The following is a 26,416-nucleotide window of genomic DNA, read 5'->3' on the forward strand; positions in this document are numbered from 1 at the left end:
TTTGACTTTATTTCACTTATTATTCAACAGTGCTACTTGAAATCAAGAAGGCCCGTCTCATAATAAATCTAACAGTCTTAAATGGAATCAAAGATTGCCATAATTGCCGTCTACAAAGCAATGGGAGGGTGGAAAAAGTATCTTCATGTATCCTCCAGTATCCTTTCGTCGTGTCATATCACGTCTCGTCCAGTCCCTTGTCGTTTACATTGGTCTCCATTCCTCTTCGTGTCTTGACTCTGCATCCAGTCTCATTCCCTTGGCCTGTTGTGTTGCGCCTTTTGTTTGATCATGTATTTTGTGATAACTAAGAATAGTGATTTGAATTAAAGTGTTTTACCAAACAGTCAATAAGTAATTTTTGTGCTTCGCTTCACTGCGTTATTTTGAAGTTCAAGACGCTTGCATATATTTCAGGCACTTGTAAATGTTTAAAAGCATGACGTCACAGAGAACTGAGACAATTTTGCCCGAGCAGCCCCCTCTCCCCCACCATTTTCTCTCCGCAACTCTACATGTTTGTTGTAACAAAAAAGGATAAGTCTTGATACCATGAGAATATTTAACCATTATAATTACCATGTATCTAGTTTCACAATTCTCAACTTTCTTTTCTATTTCTCTATCTTACTTTTCTATATAGTATTTGAGAGAAAACTGACGATTTTATTTTATATATACATATACAATCAGTTCAGACAGTTTTGAATAAATAAAGGATTACATAAGTCTCAAAATATAGACAAATATCGCTCAGTTAGCCGGCGATGTGATTATTCTTTTTCATATTAACTTTTTATTGACAAATTCACCAAACGAAGACCGAGTGGACGCCGATTATCTTAATTTGGGGCGGGGGAGGAAGACTAAAACAACAAATTTTGCTCAGAAGAAAATATAAATCAAAAGAAAGTAGAGTTTATATCTGCAAACACCAAGCTTGGTGTTCAACGCTTTTTTCAAGTGATTATTTGTTGCATCCACTCGTGATACCATAGCCTTGTTTGATGTTGTTTGTTGCTAGGTATGATCTTATCAAAAGGTAGCTAGGAGTGACGGAGCGTCTTTTTTTAATACATGAAAATTTCGCCGTTTTCATTGGTGGTCACGTGATTTCAACTGTGATTGTTTGTGATCATTTGTGAACACTCGAAGTCACTCGGTTGTACTTTTTGACAGGATCGCTTGTATATACATGTTTGCTCATATTAGAATAAATAAACGGCGTCTTTAGTTCCCATTTAACCTTTCAATCGTTTCTATTGTTCAATTAATAACATATATGTATTAAATCAACAGATCCTGCAATCATAAACACTTTGAATTAAAATATCATTCAATTTCGCAAAAACTACCGTCGCCCGTAAACTCTCGTACCAAGATGAACACAAGATTTGAGAATCATAAATGACAAAAAGAAACGAATGAAAGTTCACTCTGTTCTCTCTTTATGTACGCCAATTGCCGATTTCTTACAATTTTCTCGATAAAATACCCATTTTCCCAGAGCGACAAACAGAATCGTTCTCAATACCACCTTTGTAACACGTGGTTTGAAATTCCGTAATTCTTGTTACAATTATCACCAAAACAGCAGCAGAAGTATGTCCTTTGTTGCTTTAGTTTCGATATTAATTGGTCTTCTCTGGAAATACAATCTCCGGGCGTGCAATCCTGGCGACTTGATGGCAGCCAACATCCTTGTAGCATCTTTTTGTTCCCACTCCAGACTGTATAACATCCAGGGTTATTGTTTCCTGGTTTGTAAGCGCATGTTTCAGTTTGGACTCCACATCCGTCATTAGTATTGTGACATGGATCATTGTACTTATAGTACACGCATGTTCGTGAAATGGAATCTGAAAACGATAAGAAGTTTTGGAGTTGAAAAAATCATCAAATTTTATAGATGGATTATCACATTGCAAGTGTAGCACCGGAAGTGAGCATGCGCAGTTTGAAATATTTTTAAATTTGTTTGTATAAATTGGCCAAAATCTTTGATCTCCCGGACTACGAAAATACGCCAACGATACAACATAAAAGGACTTCACAACGAGTTCATGTCAAACTTGCAGTGAATTTCTATCCTGTTGTAATCACTGAAAAGTGCTTCCTCCCTTGCAGTCATTTTTGACCAGTCGTATTAGAACGTGAACCACTCGATTTGAGCCACTCTTTAGAATGCGCAACAATAAGATAACAAGCTTGTTCGAAAATAAAAGCTGAGCACAAGTAATTGCTCAAAGAATGTAAAATAAAAATATTTGAAAATAAGATTAGGGAAAGATCCCGCTAAATCACATTTATAGCTAAATAAATACAAGATTATGTTATACAAGATTGGATCACAACACAAGACTAGAAGATGTAATCACAAAAACATGACATGCGAATATCCTATGTTGACACCAGAAACATGTTTTTTTTCTACAGTGTAACAGAACATCAAACTAATTCTTGAAGACCGAAGACCAAAATATTGCTCGGGAATTGATTGCAGCTATCAACGCTTTTAAGCATCATAAACTATTAATAATGCCCTTCATTTTCATACGCGCTTATGATTTTTTTATTTTTTTAACCTCAAAACAGGACAAAATTGTGTGTGTTTGAGTGGTGTATGATTAGGCTCGAATATTGCTGATAATTTTTGGCTCGCATCAAAATAATACCGTTATCAAGGTTCAGCAATAATCACCTTATTTTGTTGACATCGTTTTTTAATCTTGACCCCACATGATGATCGTGAATTATCGCAAAGAAATCTTGGTAAGCTCAGGAAAGGGTCGGTCGAACAATTTTATAATAGCAATGTTGTTGATGGATCATTTTTGCAACTTTTTATAACACAAGTCAGAAAACCCAAAAACTGTTTGTCGTTAGGTGCTTCATTTGGAAAAAAACATGAAGGCGATGCACTTGAAATCTTGTGTTAAAACGCGTTACTCGATTGCCAAAATATTAAAATAAACCATCTTGTCTTAAAATAAATTGGGTAAAAGACGTCCAAAATTACACAAGCTTACTGCCTGGCAAATTGGCAATTCAATCACGAGTTGATGCAGCGTTAATAATTTAAAGTTCAAATGCAGTGTAAATAATTTTGTTGAAAAGAGAAGCCAGATGGATCAAGGCAATCAAACCACTACAGTTGGCAATTTATAAAACCACGTTTTTAATACAAAAAAAAGTACACCTACTCAGACTACCAAATATAAATATTGCGGCTAGGATTGCGTTTTTTACAAATATCAAGTCCAAAGGATTTGCCATTAAATGATAAAAATACGTACAATGAATTAGTGGGTCTATTTTGCTCGCCATGTGCATGTGAGTGATAGACTCATTACAAACAATATGGCCGCTGATGTGAAGGCTAGCCGTCTATTTGGGCTAATTACAAAAGTGAACAATCTCATTTGTTTTTCTTTAGTCAACTAGTCAATTCCTGCATTGACTGCATTCTTTTGTCTTTAGTTTTTGTTGACAACACATATCTAAGTAGATTCTCGAAAGTTGCGCTTTCAACACAAGAAAATTTACCAAAGATTAAGTCACATATTTGAAACTGTAACCGAAACTGTTATTTATTAGAACAACTAAACTGTTATTTATTACTACAATAAATAAAAGCTAGACGAATCGTGTTTTCATAAGAAAACTGGCAAATGCAAAAATATTTGACTCAAAACAAACTCAACCTTCAGACAATTTGAAAAAAAATATTGCACAAGACACAGACATAAAGATAAACAGAATGGTATGTTAATATGAATGCAACCCGTGCAGTATGAATGGAAAAAAATCAAGAAGTGCGAAAATGTACATTGTTTTGTGTGACGTACATGAACAGGGGGTATTACAATAGATTTTTGATCTCATCTATAGAGCAAAATGTACGTCAATTTGCCGGTCTTCTTAATATTTTCTTTTGAGACCGAACTCCGGAAGAAATAGTACTTTGCAAACAATTTGAACAATGTATTTTATGTCGAATAAAATGCACTCACGCCGTAGGGAGCTTTCGTTTGAATGTAAATAAATAAAAAAATTGTTGAAAGATAAAAGGTGTTTCGCTTTTGATGCAATGAGAAAGACTGACATGTGTGATTTTGAATCTCTGTGAATATGAAATTGTCATCGAAGATCCATTATCATGAACGAAACAATAAAAGATTGATAATTCCAGTTTTATGCCGTATTGAAATTACCACATTCATTAATAAGTAATAAGTCAATCGTATAATGCAGCTTTATTTGAGACAGTTTCAACGCAAAATTCCAGAGAACTGTGGCTAACTGTCATTCGTTAGTGACAAAAAAAACACTAGATTATTGGTTCGTGATTACAAGGTCACGCTATTTGTGCATTAATCAACACACGCTACTGCAGTTTTCAACATCAAACAAAACATATTTCCTTCCTTCTGGCACGAGGGAAAAACTAGGTTTTGATCGTCACTTCTGCCTAGCACGTTCGCCCAATTTGACCTGAGGTATCGCATGATATTCAACTTCTTTGACAACAGGAAACAGTTTTTTTTTGCGTACAATGACGGAATATGAAAACGCTGCGCAACAGTAGGACAACGAGAAATAGGAAAGTATAGAAAATTTAGTAATTCATGTTTCACCACAGGGCCTTCCTGGCCGGACAGCAATGTAGCAAATTAGGATGTCATTTACAATCTTCTATTGTGGCAGTCGCGGTGAAAGTGCAACCGCAAAATTACTTCATTATCAAAGCTATGGCTCTCTCACAGTTTGACTATTAACGTCAAAGTTGTTTTGCAATAAAAAAACTTCACAATAACAAGGTGAATCTGGAGTGTGCACTTTCAAGTAGTACTAAGAACAAATGTATGCGCAATTTTAAGCTTCGAAAATCAACATTTCACTTCTTAAATGTTTATCATCATGAGAAGGTTTATTGATGGCAAACTCGACTTCCAGTTGATGACTTAAAGTTATTCTTATTAATAAACTACCTGCTCAAATCTGAAAGAAAAACAACACGAGTTTCAGATTGGCATGGATGTGCAAGGCAAATAATGCAAGTAAGCTGTGAAAACCAGTGTTATGTAGAGCAGCAATATTGACTCTAGGGCTAAGCTTTTTTCAACTAAAAAGTTTATTAAATAAAGTTTTATTTAGCAATATACAGGCGCACACCAAAGGCTCTGGATAATTGATACCAATTAGAACACACACATTGTTTTGCTGTACTCAAGTGGTTGTAGCTTGTTTTTTAATCTCGATAATGTTCGAACCGCCCATTGAAAAGAACTGAAGAAGTCGAGAATAACAGGGTTTAGCTATTTTCGAGTTAATGCCTCGGACTGGCTTGCGGAAACGATTATATATTGCAAACAGTATAAGTAGTATTCTAACCTTCTTTCGTTGTTTCGATTTCATATTTGTTGATGTAATTACTGAATTTCTTCTGCTTGATAGATGAGGGCTTCTGGGGAATCTTCCCAAAAGGTATGAACGAGGATGTACACAATTGAACAATCAATGAGATTGAAACTACCACTTGAAAAAAAGCATTCATCTTTTGAATTCAGCAGAACACTTCTTCGATTGGAATCTAATTCGTAAAACATTGACTATTGATTTAAGGAAATCAACCACAAGTTATCACTATAAATTTAGGCTTCCTCAGAAAAAGTCTGAAAATATCTGCTAATGTACAGACAGGGTTAATTAAGAACAATATATGCAGAATAGACAATAGAAAGCAGCGCGCAGAGTGATATTACTATGAGAACGCCCATGAATATGTCAATCGCACTATTTCAAAAACGAAAATGGTTAAAAACTATGAAACTTAATGAAATATTTCACGCAAAGTACGTTCGTTTGGCTAAGATCGCGTTCCATTGCAATCGTTAAACATCAATCAGAAAAATTCATAAAGAGACGAGATATATCTTTCACAAAATTGATCGCACCGTTTACGAATTTTAAAAAGCACAACATCGGAACTAAGGTAAAGACGAGGCTCTACAACATGGAATCAGACGGAGCACATATCAGTATAAACTTACGATTTTTTCTAAACGCTTACAACAAAATCCTAACGCGAGCAAGATGCTGCTACAAAATGAAAATGACTTACTTGCGAGTTCCTTTGCGATGAAAATCTCCTTCGACTCCTGTTTGCTGTAGCGTTGTGGGCGAACTGATGATGAGATGCGTGCAATGACACTTATTTATAGCGACACGGAGGCCTGAAGGCGATAATGACTGGATGCGTAATTGATGAATGCGTCTAATTGAATCAGACAGTTGATCAGTCGAATAGCGGAAATAAGCATGATATAAAGTGCTGTCATCAATTGCGTCTTATATCGCTATTATACATCTCGATAAATCACACGGAAAACCAGGTTATGCGCAAGGAAACTCATCCAGGTCAAGTATCGGCAGACAAATCCTAAATGCCAGAAACCGCCCACGCTATCGACTCTGTCTGAGCGTGCACTGTCTGGCCATGGAGATTTTTTTACATGGTCGTTCAATTTTCTTTCATCAATCAGAAGCATTCGGATTATGTTCCCCCGAAACAGATATCGACTTCCTTTATATTTACCATAAAATAACATATTTGAGCATACTTTTCAGGGCAATTATATTTTTGAACGCGGCAGGCCTATCAACTAAAACATGTTATCTTCGAAGCACTTAGATAATGGTTGGAAACCACACAAATTTAACATATGTGTAGTTCGATTTCTCTACAGTTTATTCGTAAAGAGCTTGAAACAGTTGTACATTTGCTAAAAATTGTCTGAATTTATATATACATGTTGCCTGTCTAATACAAGAAATACATATCATGAATAATTTAAGCGATTAATTGAGTAGAATCGAACGCGGGCAAACGTTGTTTAGTTAAGACAAATATTACTTTGATTGCTGGTTAAAACTTATGGACAGGTGATACACTTATGCGTTTGCATCTGTTCTCATTGAATTTGCCACTTACAATCGGTTGAAGTTCAATCAACTGTGGAAGTAATTCAATAAAATACAATTATCTGTGTACTTGAAACTCTCGACTACAGCGCTTTCCCATCGTATCAAAGGAACATTTTACGTCCGTTTGAATAAGAGTTGCAATTTATTTGACAATCCTTCAAACAGAGTTTTAGGGTTTTAGAACATATTTGAAGAAACTATGGTCTGCTGCAATAAACAAAAAAATGCTTTCGGAGTAAAACTCACGCAAAGTCTGCCCTATAGTCCACGGGGTTGGTTAAGTAGGTGTTTACCACAGTTGATAAAATTTTTACAAAACAAAAACATGTTTATACTTGAGGGCTACAATACAGCTAAAGCAGTAACTCCCCCTGTGAGTTGCTGTGTTCTTAGTTTAATTAAACATTTCACGTATGGCCTATTTCGTAAAGTTCATGGTCAGATCTCATTCAACGCCGTTCACTGCACTGTTACCCGCAGTGAAATGATTGTGGACCAGTTTGCACTTGGCTTTAGAACGTACTTTCTGCTCGATGATGACGGAAAAGTAACATTTCAAGTGAATTGTGATTTCAATTAAAAGCAATTTGCACAGCGGTTTTGTTAATGATATTTTATGTGAAAGTAGTTTTCAATGCTGGGGAAAGCCTCAGTTGGAAGCAAAATCACTGCCGTCAAATCTTTTAAGCGGGCGCAAAATTCAGTAAGCAATGTGCGTGAGAGTGAGCAAGTTTTTGTTTAATTCTAACAAAACACTCCGTATATAATAGCAGTACGGCTTTGTAACACAGAGGAAATTCGTCTGCTTGTTTATGTTATTTTCCCCACACGCCAGCCAACACGTTTTTAAAGAATTGTTGGTACTATGGGCTTATGAATGTGTATATATAAAAGTATTCTTTATTTGAGTTGTATGTTATCCGTCTCTTATGAGGAAGCCTGCAATAGTTCGGTTTTCACGCCCAAATGCTTGGGTGTTGGTCTTTCTTTCGTCAAATCTATTACGTTAGCAGACGAATATCCTGCTAGGGGTGAACAAAAATAGACGGTTATCGTTACCGAGCATTTATAGTAGCGAAATTCCATATTAAACTTTGACGTCAGCTTATGAAAAGTCAAATCGTATCCAAGTATAAGCGCTTCCCTCTCAACAGGGGAAGGGAAAATGGTAGTAGACGCTATTGATGTTGCCAACCAGAAAAACCTCACTCGACATTTTTCAAATATACCATCTGATTTTAAGCGTTTCGTTTTCGCAAAAACAAGTCGAGAGTTGAAATGCTTTTTGCAAGTCTCATTACTCCCATTACTATAAAGAAACATAGAATTGCAAAATTTCATCACGCCATTCAGTAATTATGAAGGATATGATGTAGACATGTATTAGAGGCTTGGGAGTGTGATATTGCAGTGTGATTAGATTACACACGTATGCTAACACAAGCATGATCGAATGATTTCTTTATTTAAAATAACATGTTCAGAATAGCACATGTCATGCAATATCTTTGTACAGCACCAGATAACTTAATTATGAAGATCTATTAAAATCCAAAAACGCACGCGCTGCGCAAAAATAGCCACGTCACGATTTGAACACACGTTGTGGTCGAGTTGTAACTATGGGTGGGATATGTACTAACGTATTCATCACGATATAATTTAACGCATGTAAAATATTTTCACAAAAACGTTTTTAGTTAGAAATTGGCTAGTTTATCACCATTGATCGTACAATGAATATTTGAAAGTAACAAATTTGTTAAAATTTGGTGGAAATGGTGAAGTTGTTAAATATGTCGTGTCATCATTAGCCGACACAGCAGTAATGAAAACCTGTTTATTTATTTTGTACTTTTGCGTTAGCATTAAGGGTGCAGAAGTTTCTGGATTGAATTCTTTCTTTTCTTATTGTGACATAAGTAGAATGAGATGAAGTTTATGGGTTTCTTACGTACCATCTTCACTATGACATAAGTATAAGGATATCAAGTACATTGATTTCTTATGTACCATTCTCACTATGACGTAAGTATAAGGAGATCAAGAACAACGATTTTTTATGTACCATTTTTGCTATGATATAACTACAGGGAGATCAAGTACATTGATTTCTTATGTACCATCTTCACTATGATATAAGTATAAGGAGATCAGTCACATTGATTTCTTATGTACCATCTTCACTATGACATAAGTATAAGGATATCAAGTACATTGATTTCTTATGTACCATCTTCACTATGACAAAAATATAAGGAGATCAAGTACATTGATTTCTTATGTACCATTCTCACAATGACATAAGTATAAGGAAATCAAGTAGCTACACTGATTTCGTATAAACCATTCTTGAAACCATCGTTAAGTATTCTTAGTTAACAATTATGGAGCAAAAGAAATTTTACATATAAAGCAACATTTCAGAGATGCTTTCAAACGTTAGCCAGGATATGTATACGATTTCATTCACTCACTTCATTTTCGTGATATTTTGCTTGTTTTTGCATTTGTTATCGTGATGATCAAAGTATCTATCACACGTTTATCAAAGCTCATAAAAGGATTTGAAAACATAAACAGAAATTAGGTTGTGCAAATTAATACACTTAACACGACCATAATGAATTAAACGTCATCCTCTGAGCTCAACAATGCACAATATTTAGCTAATCTTCGAGACTTGAATGCGTACATGATATGCTTGAGATGCAGAAGATTGGATTATTTTGAGATGAGTTTCCGCCGCAGACAAATTACATGTAAGTTGTTGTTAAGCACGACGCATCCAGAAAAGTTAAGTGTGCATACATGCAACTATTATGTAAGTCTTATCTATTGCTCAATACCGTATCTTGCAAATCAGAGACATTCAAGTCTACCATGAGTACACAACATTAAACCAAATTTGGCTAAAACTGGGCTTTGTCGGGTCTTTTCTATAATTAATGTCCATTGCCATGGGATTGTGGTTTTTCTTGACGTGAAAGCAAAATAGGATTTTTTCACCTAATTTACCCGGAAGCTTACAAAATTTAGTTTATATAAGCCTTTTAATAAAAATCTATGCTATTGAAACTTCCTCTCAGCTATACAAAAATTCGCATTTAATTGAGTATATTTTCTATTCTTTAAAGACTTAGGCAATATGCTTAAAACCTCAGTTGCATGTGCTATCTTTGTCAATGTTGGCTGATTTGATTTATCATACAGGTATTTAGGTAGCAGCACTGTCTGCATTATTATTTTGTATAGCTATCAGACGTTACAACCGATGGTCTTGTCAACCAGCTGGTTCATCAACTTCGATCAATTCGGAATTGTAAAAATCAAAACTCCAGTGACTAGTTAGAAATCAAATCGTATAGCTGTATCTGAGGGAAAGCGCAGTGTAAGATTTCTACATAAGACATCGACCTAATTCTGCTGATTGAGCTTTATTGTGATTTTTCAATGCAAACGAGGACTAATTATTATTTTAAACAGATGAAGGCTTTCCCTTGTATATGGCAGCCACAAAAACTAGCTATATCATCAGTAGCTCTCTTTTAGTATTATTTTGATTGTCTTAAATTATTTCAACCAAACAATTTAGGTCCATGTAATTTGTCCTGTTTTTCACTGCCACGAAAACTCAAACAAAATTAATATGCTTTTTACAATAAGTCAGATTAGATAGCTGTTACATAAATAGCTACAAACCGATCTTTTGACAAGATATTTTTGACCAAATAACATTGACGTCAACGATATACGCTTGCCCTTTTCTTCGACTCGACACATTAATGTTTTTCTTGTCATGTTTGTGCGTGCGAAAACGCGAGTCGAGTCTTATTCACACCATTTTATTTTGGCAATTAGAAGATTAAATTTGTGTGTTCATTTTGTCGGGAAAGCATTAAACATCTCGACAACTGTAAAAAAAATGTGCAAAAGTTCTCAAAAAACATTGATTGATATGAAACACAAGAAGTGCGCGTTGTACAAAGCCAACATCAAAAGCACTTGACTTAATTGTTTAGTGATTGTCAACCGCCATCCAATCTCGATGGCTTATCCAAATTGAGCTGCAGAATATATTTAAACAGGACGATCCTAGTTAAATAAACAATTGGACTGCAGTCAAATAGCTTCATCGACTTATTTAAAAGTGATTCTGCACAATTGTGTTTTTATATCTCAACACTTCTAAAATACGTGTTCGTTTCAACTATATATTATTTTTACGACACTATTGAATACAAAAACAGCATTTGCTCCGCGGTCAGGATCGGCTTTATCGAAAATGTTGAGCGTAGTTCATTTGTTAAAACAGATGCTATTTACAAACCTATAGTTTTCACATCAGCTTTAGAAATCTTGATTAAAGTTAACCGATAGAAAGGAACTGAAGGCAATTATTGTTGATTTAATTTAGTCCTAAAGAATTTTTAGTGCCATATTCAGGAGGGCACATTGGGAGGTGGTGTGCATGTGTGTGGGAGGGGGGCCAAGGGAGAGGGAGCTGTTTTTCAGGAGGGACGACACCCCAGCATTTGTAAAATATGTATTAAAAGTCGTTCCAGAAACCGCTGGATGATGAAGGAAGTCGATCCAGCTAAAATTGTACGTTTTTCTATCAAATAAAGACTTTGCAAAAGTCAATCCTAGCCGGAGGGAGGGTTTACGCTTCTGATCATCTTTACAAAACTGTATATCTTATAAACATACATGGCAATACTTGCTGAGCAGTTTGTAGATAGTTTTACTAAGCCGTGAATGGTTAGTTAATTTGTCACGTGAAATGTTTCAGCACTTGCGTAGTTGCAATGACATACGATGAACTTTCTCTAGAGTAGACTCGCTCTCCTGAAAAGCAATTCATGCCTCAGCCTTTAGACATAAATAATGATTTTACGATTCAACTTCGATCGATATCGGTGAAAGCAATGAAACTAGTTCAACGCATTTTGCTCGCAAACGGACGAGAATGGAAACAATCGCTTAGAGCGGTTTGTTTTACATTCTAGTTAGGTAAAAAATTTCATTCTTTAGCACAACACCAAAACAAATTTAAAAAATCCTTCTCTATTCTCGCACAAATAAATTCCTGTTTACCAAACAAGGCCCGAGAGACGGTAAAACCATTCGATGTTGATCGAATTCCCATGTTACTGGCAACTGTTAACCACTTTTGCATGATATATCTGGCAAATGTGTGTCTTCTTTGATTTGTTCCCAACTCATTTTGATGACTCAAATTCCGTTTCAAAACATCGTCAACATTAAAGATGCTCATCGAAAGGATTAATAAAGGAATTTTGCTTAATTTGCGTGTCTTGTCTGCGAGAAAAAACACTCAAAGCATCTTGGTGAAGTCTGTTAGTAAAAATCCCCGAAGCCTTTTGTGGTCATCGAAAAACATACACGCTTTTCAATGGTAATTAAGGTTATACAACGATTATGTGCGTGGCGGAAAAAATTCAAATGAAAATTATGACGGAAAATACAAACATAGCATCAGGCCACCAGCCATGCGACGCGACGCATTTTCGGCAAACGCGGCACCTTGACCTCGGCAAATGCGTACTTTGCGGTGTTGAAAACTGGAAAACATTGGTCTGGAGTTGAAGGAAGGAAATTACTATACTAAGAACTTAGCGCAGCAAGACGATTCAAGATTCATTGACTATTGATCAAAACAACATCAGACATAAATCATAATGAATACATAATTACAGCTACGTGTCCTATTTTGTTGACATGTTTTCAACCGTGTTTTTCCAATAAATTTTGAATATTATTGCTTCAGACTAGTAAATTTATTTTAGCATAAGTCATAAGGTTTATATTGATGTATTCATGATCCGACAAAGACCAATGACAAGCTTACGTACGTCTCGTAGAAAAAATGGAGTTCTTCGTGTTAAGTATTTTTGCTAGCTACTATAGCAGTTTAGAAATATGTTATTGATTAGCATAAATGATTCACAAGCGCACTAAGTTTTTGTTTGCATTCAAATGATTTCAGGAAAACGGTTATTACAAGTTCATTCCCATTTCCGTTCAAAAATGAATCAAAATAAAAAGTATAGACTGACAAATCGGCCCCATGGTATCAGATAAAGACAGTTCTCCTTCTTTGTTGTTCATACATCACTATCTACACTGACACACGTTATCGTATTTTTTTGTATATTTTATGTAGTGCAAAGACTGTTCTCGTTTTCTGTTCTTCATTAATCACTATCTACACTGACACACGTTATCTTATTTCTTACATATTTCATATAGTGTAAAGACTGTTTTTGTTCTCTCTTGCTCATTAATCACTATCTACACTGACACACGTTATCTTATTTCTTACATATTTCATATAGTGTAAAGACTGTTCCCGTTCTCTGTTGTTCATTCATCACTACATACACTGACACACGTTACCTTATTTCTTATATACTTTATGTAAAGTAAAGCTTGTTCTTGCTCTGCGTTGTTCATTGATTAATTACTACATACACTGACACACGTTATCTTATTTCTTATATATTTTATGTAATGTAAGACTGTTCTTGTATCTATATGCTGTTCATTCATACATTAACACACGTTTTATAAATATTTCTTATATGTTTCATGTAAAGACTGTTCTCATTCTCTGTTATTCATTCATCACTACCTACATTGACACATATATATACTCTCAGGGGGCCTGTTTGTGGATGATTGTGAAATCATACGTTTATATTCTTTGGGAAATTGATTACACGTTACTGCATTTTTTCACAGCTGCTGCAATTGTACAAATATTCTCCATTAATTAATTATCTTATCACTTAGAATGAACTGTCAAATCTTGAAATGTTGGTTTATATATGATTTATTCAGATTTCCAGAAATTTTAAAAATTGTTTGCAAATATTTGTAAGCTCTTAATGCTGTTCAAAAAATCCGTAGAAGACGTAACCATGTTTGTTTAAAACAATGTAAAGCACAAACATGGCGTCAATTGTAACACGTTTAACAAGATGTTTGGCTTTCTATCCTTTCTATTCTTGACTATGCCACTGTATATCCAAAATGAAAATTGCACAAGAATCATCACAACTGGCAAAGTAATAAAATATGACGTACATGTAACGATTATATGGAAAGCAAGCTTTCTTGCTTTCTCAGATAAATGTAAGCCGTATGCACTATTTTCTGATTACAGAGTCTTTCTATATTTCTATACATGTAATGCACTAAGTAGAATAGTGTAACTACTTATCACATTTGGTTTCTGTCCGACCGCTAATGCAATTAAAAAGGTTGGGAATGTACAAATCAACAGATAGCTATTAGAGCGTAAAAAATACATTGTTTATGCTACAGAAGCAAAACGTAGACATTTTCCCACAATGTCGGTGTAGTTTGAAGGGTTATCAACAACTGACAGACTAAAAACAAACCCTTTTGCAAGTTCTATAGCTAATTGAATTTTCACTTGCATTTGATGTGTGAAATATCAGGGAAAAGAAACATAGGCTATTTAGACATCGTTCATCTTTATTAAACTTGTTGAGTGCACAGCGGCATTAAAATGAAAAAATTCCTAAATGAAAGTTATTTGATTTTTGAATGCTTCTTCAGTATAGCTAATGAATGATGGATACTGCAACGATTGAGAATTTTGTCGATCACAAAGATCTCACCACCAGGCTAGGGGGTCGCTAAGAAAATACAAAATTCAAATGTTTTCACTACATACTTTTTTTAGTATTTTCAAATCAATTAACAGAGTGTTAACAGTTGTTATTTTCAAAAGGGCTTTCAAAAATTTAAAAAAATATAAGTTCACATTAAATGTATTTTATTTTGTATTAAAAGTGCTTAGGGCTAGAAATCCAATATATAGGTGTTAAGCTAAATGAATGTAGCGGCGTTCTGAAAAGCTTGTGTTATTTTTGAAAGATTAGTTAAAATTTCGAATTTTAGGGATATGAATGTTTTTGCAAGTTCCACGTTCAGCATCCTCTACGTATATTCTAGCTTTTCGTACTAGCGAGCCGGGTAATTTTGTCTTTGCATACGGCACTTCGGATTCGACTATATACACATCACCTAGCAATAACAAAAAACTTCAAAGAAATTCAGGGCTGTATGAAACTTGTTTTTTGCCCAAGGTATTTATGCTATAATTATGTATAAGTTACTCACGGCTTAATAGTTCACTTTTTGTTCTGAATGCGAGCTAATGATGTTTGGATTCAACCCAATTCTAGCTAACCAAAAAGCACATAATGTATATAATAGTAAGATACCACTTAATATGAGGTTATTTGACCCAATACTTTGGAAGAGCCGCTGTTTTGTCAGCACACTTAATAGCTTTTATGTGTTACGATCATGAAATAAAATCGCTTATAATTATCATGATTGTCTTGTTGTTAGTTGATTGCAGTGGCAATGAGATTATGGAAATACGAAACAATACAACAACAATCCTTTCTTATTCATCATATCCTATTATTTGTCGCTTTCCTTAGTGTTTATTCGAGCCTTTAGGGGTCGGAAATTTTTCGTCAATTGACCGTTTCATTTCGTTTCGCTATTGTTGCTAGTGTGCATCTGTGGCCACTAAATGTTTTAAAACTATTTCAAGACCAAAGGTAAATCAACACTTATCAAGAACAGCGTCGGTATACATGAAAGTCTACAACAAACGTTTCTCAAATACTTTGTGATAATTTGTTTTTTCAAAGTGCCAGACGGACATTAAAATTAGCGCCGCTACTGTTGATGAAGAAATTACCTGAAAGATATGCATAACACGTCAGGCTTATGTTGTCAAAAAACGCAGGTTTCCTATGTCAAATAGATGAACACTCGTCATTTACGTAATGCTCAATGCAAACATTACCAACGAACTCATCAATTGTTTTCAAATGATACAACTGTTTTCCGCCAGTTTTCGAGAAATCCATCGTTCTTTGTCGCATACAACATATTCCGGATATGACGTCATAAGACGATTTCAGACAGGTTAAAACATAAACACGATGTATATTATATACATGATAAATCTGACGCTTTTTGAAAATTGAACTTTGCGAACGAAAAATGCAGATTTTTGTAACTAAAATAAAACAAGAAAAGAAAAGAAAAAACAAGCAAAATCTGGGTTTCAATCACTGGCGACTGTTTTTATTTAAAAACGGCATATCGCAGAATTCAATGAAACTTGAACGGATACGCAGCTTCGTTCATGGTGTCAATAATATATTAGTTTAAAAAAACGGCGACACTATACATAACACATTTATGAGAGCAGCAACTTGTGTTGAGATTCTTCAACAATAAGCAAAACACAGAAATAGCCCAATTTTAATCGCATTAGCTTCAATACTGTTATATCGACTTCTGTATTTCGGTTGAGGCAGTAACGTGCTAACCAGGAAGTTTGATCCTGTGCTATGTCCATTTTTTAGTAATTAGCTTTATTCATGTCTTTAGAAATCTATTGTTTTTACAATGAATAAACACCAAATGTCTGGCTATGCTACTGAGAGTCACGTACAGGCAGGTACAAGACGGTACAATTTGATTACATACATTCGAAAATCTGTAGATTTTATTGCATGTATGTACGAATGCACGAATAGAGATAAGAACTAAAGAAATGTTACAAAAAGAAATCTAAAATAGCCGTATCAAGATCATTAGATAGCCATCCAGTTTTATATTCAGGTCAATGAGCAAACCTCGCAACCATTGAACTAAAATACATGGAATGCTACCTGTAATACAAAACCCCAATAACTTTTTGAAGCCGTGATTTTACCCAAGACACGCAAGATTTTACCCCACGCATGCGTGTGTAGTAATCAATTATTATTCCGCGAGGGACTCTCGAAACACTACACACGCGTGTCTGGGGTAAAATCTCGCGTGTCTGATGTAAGATTTGGCTTCAATTATTTGCTTCAGGTAGCGTTCCATGTATTTGAGTTCAATGCTCGCAACTTGCAGCACTAGCAACTAGTTCCAATCCTTCCATGCACGGCTAAAAGAGAGTTCATTACTCGACAGAAAGTTAAAATGCCGCTTCAGACAAAACAAACACATTTACCTTACAGTAGCCGTCTCCATTCTATTCAATACAACATAGCAAAATACAGCAACTGAATTGAGCCCGCACTAGCACGTTGAACATACGTACAGCGACACCAGTGTTGCCAGTGTGCGTTTTCCCCACCTAATTTGGTTGGTTTGGATGTCTGATTGCGGGAAATTTCAGAGATTGCGGATGGCTGGATGGAATTCTTTTTTTCCCCGGATTGTTTGTTTGAGAATTTTTTGTTGTTCTAGATTTTTATGCATTTGTATTGTCTTAAAGAGCCTTCTTTAATACTGGCTGTGAAATTTTACTGAATTATAACTTATACATTTTTAGTAACTTTATTTGTAGGCAGTGTAGTCTATCTTTAGGAACATTACAATTAGCTAGAGTATTGTAAGAAACAGTCGTCAACTTGGCTGAGGGTAGTTTAGTTCATGTGAAAATGTAATTTTTTTTTCAAAGTGAAAAGAACAACAGTCTTGGCTTGTTATTGTATGGGTTAATTTGTGAAAATATATCACATCTATGCAAAGTGGGAAAATACTAAAAAGCACGAACTAAAAATATACATCGGTGTGTAGTTTGCTTTCTATTATATAAGTATTATCAGCTGGCTTAAGCTGGTTTCTAACTGAATTGGCGTAAATTTGGACTGTTTTATGCAAAATACAACTGGACAATTTTTGGACAACTTTTACAGGTGGCCGAGTATTGGTTTGCAGCACTGCAAAACTGAGCGTCAATGAAGTGCCAGTCATTATTGAAAGCAAAAAATGATGGGTGAATTCGAACCTGGAAACTGGGGAAAAAATTCAAAATGGCAGCAAAATTATTGGGAAGGGGGGAAGGGATTTAAGACGCCGCGCTCAATTTTATAATTGAAATATAATTAAAAAACCTTTACTTGATGAATTTGAAATATATGTTTTGTCTGGGGTCGTGAAAAAATCTTGACGAGCATCAAAAATTTCACGCTCTATGTCTGACCAGCATATCCCTTAAAATTTCAATGTGTTATTAGCAACAGTGTTTATGAAATGAAGGTAGAAGTTTTAGGAACCAATACAGAGACACCTATGACTTAAAGATGAAATTTATAGGTCAGTGGATTGCTCAATTGAACAGTTAAATTGAAGACAAACGAGCAGAGGTGATAAATGAAAAAGCAAAAGATTGTTTGAACTACCTACATTATACAAACATAGCGATGTCTAGACTCCACAATGACCTCCCACTGTGAACATGTTAAAGAAATGAAGAAAAATCTGTTTTAATAGCTGATTGTTTCTTCGGTGTCTGGCACAGTTGGAAATGTTTCACTGATATATTTCAAGGTCAAGATGTAACGATTGCAGTTATAGGTTAGCCAGAGTCAAGTGTGAACTACTGATTGCATGGAAATACACTTGGAAGTTATATATTGCCTGTCGAGAATAATTGCTGCAAAATAAGAGTAAAAGCCAGGTAGAGACTAGGAAAAGCGGTAGTTTGAACGAAGTTATGTGTTTAAAGAACTATGAAGTGCATTGACTAAACGTGGAAACTTAAATATTTATCCTAATCTAGTTCAAAATAGATCTTTGCAAACTGAGCTTTGATCCTTCACTCTTCACTTATCAGACATGAAAGGCAGAACCGCTCGTTGTATTACGGTAAAACATAAGAATTCAACACCCCTATCTTGCGAATATCACATTATACGCTCAAAAAAAACTGCCATTAGCCGTTTGGTGAAGCGATCCTTAAAGAACCATTGCAAAAGTGTGAAATTGTTCACATAGCAATCCAATCTGAAAATAGCTATTGTCACATTTAGCGACAAAATTCATTGGAAGCAACATCCTTGCTTCAACAATACCATATAAGAGTTTTGGCCATTGTAGCAACCTCACTATAAAATATAGCAACATATTGAAACAAGTCTTTCAGGTGCTCGTCTTAGGTCGGGTATAAACGGGGTTTTATGCTTTTTGAACTGATAGTGAAAAATTTTAGAGTATTATTTAAGGAAACAGTATTTGGCCAAGGAATGTTAAATTCAAACGATCCCACATAACGCAGACAGTGCATGGTTTTCATTAGCGACGTAACGTCATGACATCTTCCAGATAACGACAAAAAAGTACAATCTACATTAATTTACTGGACTAAATTGCGCTCAAAGAACATCAGAACAAAAAGGCACGAACATAACAGTATCAAGCTAAATTTATAATCAGTGAGGAAATGTTCTTGTTTTACTATAAAACTGTCAACTTCACACCCTAATTAGCTCAATTATATAACAACAGTAAGAAATGTGTGGAACATGCTAGATTTATCTTTTACTTCAGTTCTGAGCCCGCAATTTCCTTTGAACGTGCGCTAATATTTCACTCCATGCCGTGCAGAAGTACACGTCTTTGCTCCTCAGCATTGCTGGTCGTTAATAAATATATTTTGCCAGTAATTTTAATGCCATTTTGAACTTTTCAAATTAGTCGTGCAAGACTATCGACTTGCCCCCAAGTTTTCTAGTTAATATACCTCACTCCCTACTACTGAAAAATGTGATCTGCAGTTCTTGTAACTGCGTGTACTTGTAATATTTAAAGGGTTTATATTCAATCTGTAGTCAACTGATCCCTAGAAGCAGTTGCCTTTCCATTAGAGATTACTAGCTATGTAGCTAACTGTCAGCTACATTGATTTACTGGAGTACTTGCGACATTTAAACTAACATAATGACAAATTCTTTCATGTCGTCAAGTTGATGTAAGGCTGTATCAACACGATCGTTTCTATGGGGACAAGGCTTAAGAGAGAAACGACGCATCATGATAGAGTTAATGGTTTGAACCCGGGAGTATCGTTACATGTTCTTTGGACATGTAGATCGTTCAAGTTAGTAGAGCCCTGAGAAGGACTGTTGTTGTTGATGTTGACCATTGAACTCAATATTTAAATAACTGGAATGATAACTGAAGCCAAAAATATTTGTCGTCGTCATTCGTAATAACTCGTGTTTCTCGCGCGTTCATAAATAATTTGTATTATTTCGGATCTTAGATCTTTAATTTAACCTCAGTTGATTTCATTTTACCAGTCAGTTTTATCTTGATCAAGAAAATATTTTAAAGATATTTATTTCAAATCTAAGTTATCCACAGAGCGAAAGTATTATTACGTTTTTCAAATAAACTAAAAGGATTTCTCGGTATGAATTTTTATTCGACAAAATTTATATATAGAATAAAAACGTCTTATAGCTTACCATATATTTTTGTCATACACATTTGATCTGCTCTTAAACTGCGGTTTTCCTTTAAAAGTTAAACATATTATAGTCTTTAAGGATATTCAATTTTTGATATCGAGATGACAACCATTTAGTATTTCAAGCACTATCAAAATCGATGAAAATGACAAAAAATTTTCGCTCTGTTAAAAGTAAAAATGCGAGTTATAGACTCAATACTTTTTATGAAACTGGATATTCAAGTTTCTTTTTTCTTCTAAAAAACAGATTACATAACTAAAAACAGAAATGAAATAGCACAGTTCTTTTAAAGAAGTTATCATGTCATTTTATATTTTGGTGTCAGAAATAGTGACGTAAGCAAGAGGGGAGCCCATGGGCTAGGCCCCACGTCAGAAAATTCTCGGCCCCGCTAAAATATTATATTTTGCATATATTATATGACAGTTTCAGCGACAGTTATGGCACAGTATAGGCACAAACAGTAGCTCCACTCTATAGAAATTTTTTGTGTAGCGCATATCTTATTAAGTATGTGATTAGCATAGTGAAAGCCAGTCAATTGCTTTTTTTGGCCAATAGGAGGGCAGAGATGGCTAGCCGCAGCCAGTACTCTAATTAAATATGCAGCACCAAGTTGCACAGTGGAGTGAAACTATACTGTATGTTTCTATACAGTGGTTAAGGCTCCTCTTCCTCTTTGACTGCCCCCCTGATAGATAATCTTGGCTACGCAACTGGTCATAAACTCTTTAAAATCACGTTTGGTAAATGTTACTCAAATACTCCACTCACACTACAAATTTCATTGATCGAACTTGTCACGAATGATAAACACGCACGATTACCAACGTGAAACAAAGACATCACTGCAAGAGGGAAAGCAAAAGCTATAATATGACGTCACAAGTGCAATGCCATGTTCAGCGTTTATACACTCTAAGTCGACTTTATAAAACCCTCAAATTGCAGTGACATGTAATTTTTTGGAGACTTGCAGGAATTTTTATCTGCAGAAGTTTGTGTACAATTAACGTGTACAGTGCAAAGATCAATTGAGTGAAATGATTTTGAAATTTTAGTAAAATACTATTTGCTTGGATAAAGAATTTTTGTATATCTGTGTGTGAATGGAAAGCTCTAAAATCATCCACAGTTTTCTTCACGACGTTTGACACTTAAAATGCCATTGTCAGCAAAATTGTTTGTTTGCAGCATTGAAAGTAGATGTAATCTCCATCGTATGGGTGAAAAAATGTTTCTATTTGACCAAATCCTTTTCTTGTTATAGCAGTTCAAAGTTTCTTTTCAATGGACCTTGTAGGTCGTGGCATGAAGTCTGGGCCCAGCCAAATTCTGGCGTAGTTTAAAGTAGTTAGTATATATATCTTGTATTGAGGTGTACCATGCATGATGTCTCAAAAGTGAATCGTTCCAGACTTTTCAAACGACGGACAAGATCCATTAAAAGGAGCACTTTTTGCCGAAAGGGGCATTACAAATAAAACGCTATAGCACTGTATTACAAACACTGCATACATTTTAGCAATTCGAAAAGTGGGGGGTAGAAATGAGGTGTTAAATAGAGAAAAACTCTTCTATTATTTGATTATTTCACTCATTCAAGTGTGAGTACAGAAAAATAAAACGAAAGACAGTGATACAATTTCTGAGCCTAGTCGATAAGCCACTTTAATTATGATATCATAAATCCATAATGATAATGTGTTAGGTTTAAGCGTCTATTAGAAACTTGGCGCTTATTGGATGGAGACGATGATTGGCGTCCTTGCCTCACCTTTGCACAGTGGTTAGACTTACACATGTAAAGGATTTGATTCTTATTCTTAGTTATTGCTTAACAGAACTTTAATGTTTTGTACCCAGGCTACGCTCTCATCGCTCCGACCACATTCTTTTCTTGGGTCATGTGATCTGAGATGTGAGGTGATCTGCGAGAAAGTTCCTGCTGCTGTGCAAATAAACATTTGCTGTCCTTTGTCTTATTTTGTTTTAACAATGAGAAAGAGAGCTGTTACCTCAGAGTCAGTGACTTAGCCCACAAGCAAGTTCCGTCGCTCTACATGTAAATTTCAATATTATTCATCCATTAAGAAACCTTTTGTTTTAACACCATATGTGTGAACACCAAAATATTTACATTGCACGACTAAATTTCTGGACTGGTAATGTCTCTGCTCATGCATATGTGTTCATATAGTTAATTTAAGTGTATATAAAAAGTGACTCAAACTTTAACATACTATCCGTGCATTTGATATTGTGGCTTACGCTTATATTTTTTGCACAGCAAACAGAGCAGCTCTTTAGGGCTGTTTCATACGTGGCATTTTACACTAGCCGAATGCATTGAAAGCAAAAGATAATGAGGCATTTTATCTCATTTTCTTTTGTTTTTATGCTTTTGACTCATGTAAAATGCGACGTTTGAAACAGGCCTTAGCTTTCCAATGAAATGTTCTTCATTTCGTAACAATCTGGAATGGTCGAGTACTTTTCAAATAAGAATTACTAATCATAATTGTATTTATTCACACTTGGGGATCGTGTGCAGCTAACGAGGTTTCGCTGCCGTTTGAAACAAAAGCACATGAACCAGCAGGTTTTTCCTGTGTATTAGCATATCTTAAAGAATCTCCGATAATTGTATTCGATTCCCAACGGCGAAAAAAGTCTAACGTCGATTTTTAATTTTTATTTCAAGACTGATTGATCATTTCTGCTTGTTATGAAATAGTAAACATATCAATGGCAAGCTAAAAAACTTGTCTTTCGGCTATGTAAAAAGCAAACGCGAAACGCAATGCTAAATGCACGATTGCCTGAAAGTTCGATTCACTTTTATACAAACACATAAAATATTCGTGACAAGTTGGGAAACACAATATGTCACTAATTAGGGCGTCACAATTTTTTTGACAATGACAATATATCAACCATTGTAAGTATAACTTGCCGCTGTCAACTTGTTTGTAACAAACGTTTCAGGCGGAAATAGTTCGACCCAGGTAACTGTCGCTGTTATTCTTTTTCTCATCAATGGGATTTAAATTAAGAAAAGAAACCAAACATTCCCACGTATTGTAACGAAAATACACTAATATCCTGGGCAAATTATTTTTCAATAAACAGCCACAGCACCTAATTCAAGTCTTGCCAAATCTTGCTGAGTTATGAATGCGCGCAAGAACGTCCTGTTTTTGGCGAAATGAGCAAGGTTATAATTATTTGAAATGTCTGAGGAGACTACCATCCATTTAAAAACTTTATTCACAGTTTATACTCATTAAAAAATGATCAAGAAAAAGCAATTTTCACATGAGGTATACTGTTAAAAATAGCTTCAGAATCTAGGAGCCGAGATGATTACAATGACAAAGTCATCCCGTAGAGCCGGTTGAAAATCGCACAAGATCAAAGTATTCGACTCATTATTTTTTTCATTACATTCATTTTTTTAACACGGCTAGCTGCGACAGATCTGCGTAAACAACCTCTAAAAATATCCAATAGGGTCGATGTTTTTTAATCGGCAATCGCGCAATCATTTTGAATACGAAGTTCATGCATTAACTTACAGATTGCCTGCTCTTTTGGCAAAAACAATCTCATTATTTTCAAAGGGCGTTGAAAATTTTGCCAAGTCCAATGACTACAGACACTGACTAGATCTATTATTTTTAGTCGTATTCTCGTTAAATGTAACCCCAAATATGTATCAATTTCTATGAAAAATGCAGGTTTGAATTGTAGTGTCAAAATGGGATTTTTATCCAAATAACGTCAATATAATATTTGCTTAAAATATCGAACGGTAATGGGATTGATGTTCAGCTAAACTATAAAACATCGATCTTTGATCTCACAAATAGCTACATGCCAGCAGGAGCGCACATTCCTGAAAAAAACGGGGGGCTCTATGTTCTGGGACTATAATATTTGTGGTGTTTTTATTTTATAAAGAAGCCTAAATTTTTGCAGGACAAACTTTCTTTGACCTATTCGTCCTTTATAACACCCCCCCTACCGAAATGTTAAGCTATGCAAATATTTCCGTGCATTCACTGTATAGTAAAACCAGTAAATTTCTAAAGTAATGAGTAATCATAATGCTCAGAAACTTTTGTACGACGAACTTGAAGGTCGATTACGCCACTTGGACAGTAGAAGAAATTTTGAAGGATTGAACCTAAGTTATACTGTTACATAAATTCTATAAGATTAGTCGTTTACCCACACGATGCGGGCCAACACATCAATAGCTATTCATTCTTAACTTATGTCCAAATGCGCTCAACATTATTTTGCGTTTGTTAAGCGATGTTAAGCACTCTCAACATGTTCACCCTTAAAATAATAACACAAAGGATCATGGGAAAAAATATTCAACGACTAGCAACTGCGTCCATATTGCGTCTATACGGTTCAGCAATATATACGGTTCAGTGACCAGCTAAAAACTTCTATCTCTTCCGACGCCATTTCTATAACAATATACGCTGCACAGTAGGCTGTTCAAATCACAGAAAAAAATTAAATTGAGCACTGCAGTTGAGTGGAAAGTTCGAATAAGTTCGAACATTGTACATTGTACATTTCGTACATTGTACGTGTCTGCGGAAATCGATATTTTACATAGGAAAATGACTAACCATTCAGAGTACTTAATTTATTGCAGTTTGAAAATAAAAAGAAATGAGTAGAATTGGATTTCATGAAGATCATCTCAAACAAAACTTAAACATTCTTCATAATTATAATCATTCGCATATGTACTTTGTTACAAAGATTGATCAGTAGAATGTGAATATTATTGTGAAAGCCAAACATGAGGCGTTTTTGTAACACGATTTGTTACGCTTTTTGTTTTAGCAAATAAATTAATGGACGTCTTTCGAGAATAATTGCTCAATTTGCAAAGATCAGAGAAAGTTGTCCACACTTCGAGATGGATAAACCATTATACTTAGCGAAAAAGATTGGGATAAAAAAGGTAGAAGTTAATGGATGAATCTGCGATGCCAGACCTTACAACTTATGACGCATCACAGTAATGAGGTGCCGAAAAACGTCAATGAAAATTAGTACAGTCGAATTGATGCAATCATACGATAATACTTCGATAAGTCTTTTCCAGTGGCTTCGATACCTAATTTCAGCTGCAACAGATTTTCTAAGTCATTGTTTTTATTAATTATATTTTGGATAATTGGACAGCTTAATGCATAATCATCGTTGTTTTCGTTGTTGTTAAAAATAAATGTAAAATATATGGGAAATATAAGAGGATCAATTGCTGTTGTTTTCTGATACTTTTCCCTTGATCGTACGCAGTATTTATTTATAAATTGAACAGAATTTAGCGCAGTCGATGTAAACAAGTTAAGTTATCTTTCCAAAAAAATCGTGCGGATCACAAACCAGATATCCTTAAGTAAGCTATGAGGTATAGTTTCAAAAAACTATAATCAAATAAAAGTTGTAATATAAAATATATTTATGAACGTAATTGAATGTGCGAGCTCACACTTAAGCCTAGGTCACACTATCGTCCATATCGAGGAAAATCAGAACGAAAACTGCCGCAACGAAAATTTTGAACGAAAACTCGACGAAAATTTCGTTTTCGTGTATATTAGAAGAGTTGAACTTTAGACCTTTTTCGTTGACCAAAACGCATACTATTGGCTTATACTATCAGACTTTGTACTCAAACATGGCGGAGTGGCAGGAGGTTTTGATAAATCAGGGCTAATAGACTTTCTAAGATGTGTGCCAACTTTAGTGATGTGAGGTCTAATTAAATCCAAAATGTAGTCAAAATTTGTCGTCGTCATTCTCAAGTATTTTATGTGTCTATTTTCATTGTTCGGCTCTCGTAATTCTTTAATCAAGTTGTTAAATAGTCCAAGACGATCACGTCGTTTATTAATTGGATGAATCCAGTATCGACGTTTGCTGTTGCTTGTTTTCAACTTTAAAAGCAGTAGCTTATTCTTAAAAACTATAGCCGATCAAAATGAAATACTTTTATCAAAACTTTTTGAGCCTCAAGGCTGTTTATAGACGTCCACACAAAACAGGGCCACTCA

General features: G+C 35.0%; 1 long non-coding RNA gene across 1 annotated transcript; it reads left to right on the top strand.

Moving 5' to 3' along the window:
• Positions 1-5,848: 5,848 nt before the first annotated feature.
• On the top strand, positions 5,849-25,926 carry LOC124442310. Its single transcript, XR_006947210.1, has 3 exons — positions 5,849-5,859; positions 22,244-22,250; positions 25,859-25,926. It is a non-coding gene; the product is annotated as an uncharacterized LOC124442310 (long non-coding RNA).
• The last annotated feature ends 490 nt before the right edge of the window (positions 25,927-26,416 follow it).

Source organism: Xenia sp. Carnegie-2017, unplaced genomic scaffold (assembly GCF_021976095.1).
Source record: "Xenia sp. Carnegie-2017 unplaced genomic scaffold, XeniaSp_v1 HiC_scaffold_20, whole genome shotgun sequence".
Taxonomy (NCBI): Eukaryota; Metazoa; Cnidaria; class Anthozoa; order Malacalcyonacea; family Xeniidae; genus Xenia; species Xenia sp. Carnegie-2017.